Source organism: Eurypyga helias, unplaced genomic scaffold, assembly GCF_000690775.1.
Source record: "Eurypyga helias isolate BGI_N326 unplaced genomic scaffold, ASM69077v1 scaffold27920, whole genome shotgun sequence".
NCBI classification, from domain to species: domain Eukaryota; kingdom Metazoa; phylum Chordata; class Aves; order Eurypygiformes; family Eurypygidae; genus Eurypyga; species Eurypyga helias.
The window spans coordinates 9,439-16,400 of NW_010224196.1; positions in this window are offsets into that span (position 1 = coordinate 9,439).

Here is a 6,962-nt window from a genome sequence, read left to right on the forward strand (position 1 = left end):
TGTTCTCCTTTATGAACCTGTACCACTTTGCAGTCCTTAGAGCCTGCATTAGAGATTGCTACCAAAAGGACTACAGAAAGCAGCGTAAGGTTCTTGACAGGGTTTGTTGTCTCACAAGAGCCATTAGTAAACTCTTGAAATCCCTTTTGAAACCCTTTTTGCTATTAGTAAAATTAGACCATTAGTGAGCATTCCCTGTTTGAGTCTAAGCAATATCAGTGGATACCTAGATTTAACTTCACACGTGTGCTGCAATGGGCTAGGATGACTCGCACAACTTCACTATGGCTCAGCAGCTGGCAGTGGTGAAAAAGCAACTCTGGGCAGTCTTTGTTCAAATGGCTCTGCCTATACCTGGGAGTTCACATGGCCTTTACCTAAGCTGTAACAGCAAACTGCAGCAATACAGCTTTTTTATTTTTTTTTTGGGAGGATGGGGAGAGGGGGGCATGTGGAAGAGGAATGCCAGTTCAAATCAAGCTAGTACAAATTGGACCTTGGCTAGATATATGGTCACATCAGACATATGGGTCAGAGCTTCGCTGAAGAAATGGTTGCACTGGCTAAAGATATTGCCATCTCTTGATTGTAACCCCCTGTGGCTCTTGTCAGTTTTGCCCCATCTAAACCAATGGTTTGGGATCTGTGAACACCTCTCATCCAGTTTGCTACAAAGGCTGGCTTAATTTACAAAGAGAGTTGTCCGAATTAAGTCAACCCGCTTAGAACTGAAGCAGATGGAAGGTGTTTTGAGGACATTCATATCTCCTGTGGGGACACTGATCTCCAACAAGAGGATAGAAGTGCATGGCTGGAGATGTGAAATGTCTGTTTCTGCAGGGAATGCTTGCAGGGAGTGCTCTGCTGGGCTACATCAATCTTAGTGGAAGTGCTGGTACAACTCCAATTGATGTAAACTCAACTGTTTTCTTCTAGATGTAGGCTAAATCCTTTAGTTTCATAGTAACTTGTTTCATGGTGTGTTTTATGTTTGTTACAAAATTTGACCAGTTTAGATTAAGCTATTCTTGTTCCAGGCTTATATCGAAGTACCGTGTCTTTTGGAATTGAGAGTCTGTGAAGTACGTTTATTCAGCTAAATCAGTGCTAGAAGAACTTAAATGTTAACACTTGGAGTTAAGAAATTTAATAGAGAATCTTATGATAAAAAAATCACAACACGTTAATTCACGAGGGGATTTTGGTTTTCCTATCTTAAATAGCAAAAATTTTTCAGAGACAGATTAATCTTGCCGTTATGTTGTCTGCCTCTACCTGCTGTGATTCACAAGAACTTCTAAACTAAACATGTGTCAAGGTTTAGGACTTGCTTAAAACTTGTCACATATGTTCAAGTACGGTCATGACAACAGATGCTGTTCTGAATTAGGACACTAAAATGTTTCACACAAAACGAGATATCATTTTTGCGTGCATTCACAAAACATGTATGCTTGTTTTATCAACATATGAAAATGTTTACTTGTGGAAAATACAATACAAACAACTCTTGCTTTCATTTGAGTTCTCTAGCTGTAAAACAGGGTTAGTATTTTAAGTTTAAAAGAAGAGTTGTAGTTACAGTTGTTTGCTGATTTTTGTTACTATATTAGGAACAAAACATTTATTTTCAGTTTGGTCTAACTGATAGTATCACTTTAAGTTACCATATTCAGATGCTGAAATGCCATTATTTAGTATCTAGTTTGTTGGCTTTCCCCTTCCCATAGATTGAAGGCAGAAAAAATAAACAGAGATAAGTAAACACAGAGACATCACACCTGCTTTTTTTTTTTTAATTAATGTAGTGTCAATATAGTTCTCCTGGAGACCTTTTCTGGGTATCAGATTCCCAGCCTTATAATGAAGGTAACTTTCAAAATGGGGATGCTGGTAAAGAAATACTGATCAATTTTCACACTCTGTGCCATTTGTTTAAGATCAGAAGTCATCCCTGTAACTTCAAGAGCTAACAACCTGGGGAACTGTAAAGCAGTTGGTAAACATTTCTCATTGTGATACCTTGCTTCTTCCTGCCTTCTGCCTAAAGCCTCACCAGCAAGGCACACAGAGGAATGGGGACAACATAAATTGCTCAGATGCTGCTGTTGCCTGACTGCCTTATAGGGGTGAGATTGGAGTGACACTGCGGAAAAGTGCTGCTGTTTGTTGTTGACACAATCTGCCAGAAAGTGATTACTTCTGGCCAGGGACTTGCAAGGAGCTGCAGTAAGGGTAGATGCACCCTCTTTATCAGCTTCAAGTAAGATAAGAGAGGAGCCAACCAAAGAGCTGGTCCTGAGCTTTTCAGTCAAGCCCTGTGAACACAGGAGGTGGTTAACCATTAGTGAGGGGCCTGCAGTACTCTTAGTTCCAACAGCAGGTCAGGTTGTCTACATGGATAAGGGGAGTAGGAGTCCATGGTATTACTTTATTAGTCCATATAACTCCACTTGTGCTCAGCCAGGGAACTGTAGGTCTGTAGCCTACATCTTCTGGCACTGTTTCCCAGTGTGCAAGTGGACCACTACAGTGGGAAGATGAATGATACCTGCCATTTTTTGATCTATTAGTGTTTCATCCCAAATGTGTTCCTGTATAGGTATTCAGTATTTCTGAGAGCTTCAGGATCAATAGATGCCTAAGGACTGGAGGTAGCAATGGGGAAAAAAAAGAAACAAGGTTGAGGAAAATCTGAGTGTCCCTGGCTTCCTGGGAGCTGGGCTGAATGGCCTGCTCCGGGGTATGGAATGATGGACAGTGCAGCCGAAGTACCTGCTGACTAGAAAGCTTTAGGTTCTCAAATTCCTGTTTAGGGCTAGGACCAGATCTTTAACCAGATTGGGCTATGTTAAATCAGTGATGGACAATATTATGGAAAACAATAGGAAACAGTTATCCCCCTGGACATTTATTAAAATCTTGTGCATAGAGACCTTGGTCAAGCAAAGCTGTCAGCCTGGGTGCCTTGCAGTTCTCTGAGGGCAGACCTCAGGCAGCCTAGGCTGGGAGTTGTCAGGGGGTGTTTAACTCGTTAAATCGTAAGGATCCTGGATGGAAAGACCTGTATTAGCCAGACTGAGTTGTTTATTTTTATTTGTTTGGCTTTTTTTTTTTTTATTGGCGACAGCTACTGATAGGACTTCTGACAGCTACTCAGGCGTTCTTGTTTCCTAAAGGCAATGTAAAGCTTAAACAGTCAAACCAAATTATTTTTATGGTGACACAGAACTTTCTTGTTAGGGGCTGGCCAGACCAGGTCTTTTTAATGTCAAGAATTTCCTGTAGGATCATGCAGGGATTGCTGTTGTTGCCTCTTCATCTCTGTGTATGTATGAAGTGGAAATCATACACGGACACAAGAGCTTGCCTTGGTTCAGATGAGCAGTGTAAGTGCCCTGAGCAGCTTTTCCCACTCTAGGTTAAGAGTGGCTTACATTAGTTTAGTTAGAACCTGCCACTAATTGACTTGAGGAAGTAAGAAGCAGGAAAATAAGATAACCCATGCAGTGACTGGCACCAGTTTAACTAATGCCACAGGTCCATGATCAGCTTAAGCAGGATAAATAGCTGCTGCTGCTAAAAGGATGTAGTTCCCCTCTGTCTTACACCATGGCCTATTTGTTCATACTGCCTCCCTCACACTGCCATTACTATTTGTGCAACTGTGAGTGAGCTAGATAAGGGACTTTATCTAAATGAAAACTAGCCTGGAAAAAAAAGGCGGTTAGCTTTCATTTGGATCAGTTCCCTGGTGTGGTTCGCTACATGACCTCTAGCAGTGGCAGGAGCAGGAGGCAGGGTTAATCAGACATGGCCATGTGAGGGACAGCCCCTTTCTGTAGCAGAGCTGATTTATACTGGATTACATTGACTGTGGAATTTGTAAATAGATTTCAGTCTACAAATGTAAGCTGGTGTTCTCCTCCCTAGGAAATCAACCACAGTCAATATATTCACATGATAATGATACCACCTTCTAAGCTCTCATTCTATTAGTGCTGACTAATACAGAGGAGGAGAGCAGTCATCCCGCGTCTCTGTGACAGCATACAGATGAAGGTTAGTACAAGCAAGATGGGAGTGATACTCACAAATGAAAGGAAACAGCTACACCAGTCCCTTGGAGAGAGAACCTTATGCAGGTGTCATACAAAGATGTAAGGCTCTGTCACAGACTGACATAAATTTATGGAATAAAACCAGCCTCATAACAGAGCATCCCGTTGGTTTCCCTTCTACTGAGTCTAACAGTTAGTCATTAAACGTGATGAAAAAAGTCAATATGATAATGAAAGGGTTTTATAATGAAAATTAATGTAGTTTATGTCCTTTGTGTACAGCAAAACAAACAAACAAAAAATCTGCCAGTACACAGAGGAAGTGTTAAGAATATCCCGGTTATCTTCTGCTGAAAGAAATGTTCTTTGCCAAATGAACCAGCATGAACACCAAGAGATTGCAAGACTGAGATTTCTTTTCTTCTTTTTCAAAGAAAACAAGTTTTACTATTTTATTGAAGAAAAAGGAAGTACTGAGAAAAAGGAACTTTTCACAATTATTTATTTTGAAGTTTGAAAAGATGAAGCTTTTAACCACACCAGGCTCTGCAGAGAGACACAAAGTACTTTTACAGAGTTATCAGTGCTGAGGTTTTTGACTGAATGCAGTTCTTCTCAACATGTTATCAGGTTTGTTTCTATGTCTTGTCCACCATTCAGGAAGCTTTGTCAACATTTCAGGTTTAAGAAAGGGGTCTTTTTGGCTTCATAAATCTTACTAAGTCTGCTGTCTTACTAAGGGTCCATTTGGGGACACTTTATCAGTGCAGTCATGCACTCAAGCTATATCTCTCTTGCAAAATTACCTTAGGCATCTATCTGAAAGTCTAGCTTTTCCATATGCAAAATGCAATTGCTTGAGTTTAATGGCATATTTTCACCTGGCTCAGCAGTCTTGTTTGGTGCTGTCAGCTGAAACCAGAGTAAAATTTTCCTTCAGTCGGGTGATCCACCCTAACATAAAAGCAGAAGCCTTCCAAAGGTTCAATAGCTGTCAGGTGTTTCCCCTGCTGTTTTCATTTCAAAGTATTGCAGTGTGGCTTAGCCTGTTGTTAACAGTGCTACAGTAGGATATGCCCCCAGAAAGTCTTCTGGGTTTATGTGGCATGATACAAACTACGAATTTCTTAGCAACACTGAAGGAGTCCCAAAAGAAGTGGTGATCCCACAGTCTAACTCAGGGATGGGGATGTGTATCCCAGGTGGCTGTGAATGCAAACACCTTCACAGATTTTGCTTTTGACCTTTTAGCGAGTCGAGGATCCTAGTATTTGATGAAGTTACATTTAAAGCTGAGTCAGTGTTAGAAGGCTAATTCCCAAGTCAAGCATATGCTGAGTTTTGCACTGGCTTTAGCGACACTGGACCTCTTATGGAACTGAATTAATTTGTTAACCTGGAATAAACCTATTTATGTTGGTGGGTTTGTTTTTTTTTCCTAGGGTATTTTTCTGATTTATGAAATGAAGCATCTCAGCAAGTGTGAGTGCTGGAGCTGACATGTTGGGGGTCAAGAAATGTGTGGCTGGGAGCCAGGCATTAAAGGAAGGTGGTGGGCAGGACATCTTCTCATGTGTTATGACCTATTAGATCATCCAAAACCGTAGGGTCTTGCTTTATCCTTTTTTTCATCCTCCTTGAATTCATTGTTTCAAATACAAGGTAGAAAGCAGTTTGTTTATATATATATGTGTATATATATATAAAAGTCACTTTGCAAAACTTGGTATTAGTGATGAGATACGTGTAAGGAACAGGTCTGACACTTCTTGGAGAGTTATCCTTGTGGGGAACAGGGAGATCCAGTGTTTATTTTAATCTATAATAGGAGTTAAATGTTAGTAAAAATTAGAATAGAAACAAAACACTATATCATCATTTATACTGCTGTCAGCAGTCCAGGTCTTCCTTTTGTCTCCAGTCTATTGCTCCACTTGGGGGTTCATGTTCCCTGTGCCAGCCCTGGGTCCCAATTTGGCCGTGGCCCAAAGATGGAAAATATGCTGTATGTGCCACTGTTTGCAGATGGCTTGTGCTCCAGGTTGGTTTTCTGTGAGGAATGTGTCAAAGTTGAACTTCTGCCATTGCCATGACTTAATTTCTGGTCCATAATGGCTGGGCGACTGTGTGAATTGAACTGGAGATGCATAGGTCAGCATCTCTACAACACAACCGTAGAGCAGAGCCAGCACATAGGTAAGGATGTTTGGGGAAAGCTGCATTTGTCAACAGAGGCCAAATTTTAATATCTTCATCCAGGCATTCAGAATGGATTACCATATCAAAAATCTCTTTTGAAAGTTTCTAGTCTGTGGGTATTGCAGACAATCTATGAACCGCTTCTGAGAACACAAAAATACCATGATAAAGAGCAAACTAGAAACCCCATGAGTGAAGTCTGGAATATAAGGGTTATTTTAAGCAGTTAGATGGCACATGGGGCTACAGAAGGAATGGAGCCATCTCTCTTTCAGCAATGGTTGACTACAGTGTGCTGGAGGGGTCTAAGCTGAGAGTGGAATTAATACTGGAAGAAAGCAAAACCAACAGTGGGATCTGTACAGATAGAGTCATTCTCTTAGGGACAGAGCATGTCTCAACATATGGTTGACTTGGGAGTTAATGTTATGACATCAATTTTCCTTTTTGGTTTGAGAAAAGTGATTACAGATTTCAGGAATAGTGACAGGTGTGGTTCCATAGTCTGTTACAAAGTGTCTGCAAATAGTAAAATTTTCCTTTTATTTTAAGCATGGATATATGGTGAGAAGAAGAAACAGTTATGAGTGACATAACTAATTATGACAAACTTTGTTTGGTGGCATTTGTTTGTTGAGACTGGAGAGATGCATTGTGAAAACCCAGTTTTCTGGTTATTCTGCAGGTTAGGAAAAATGTAAC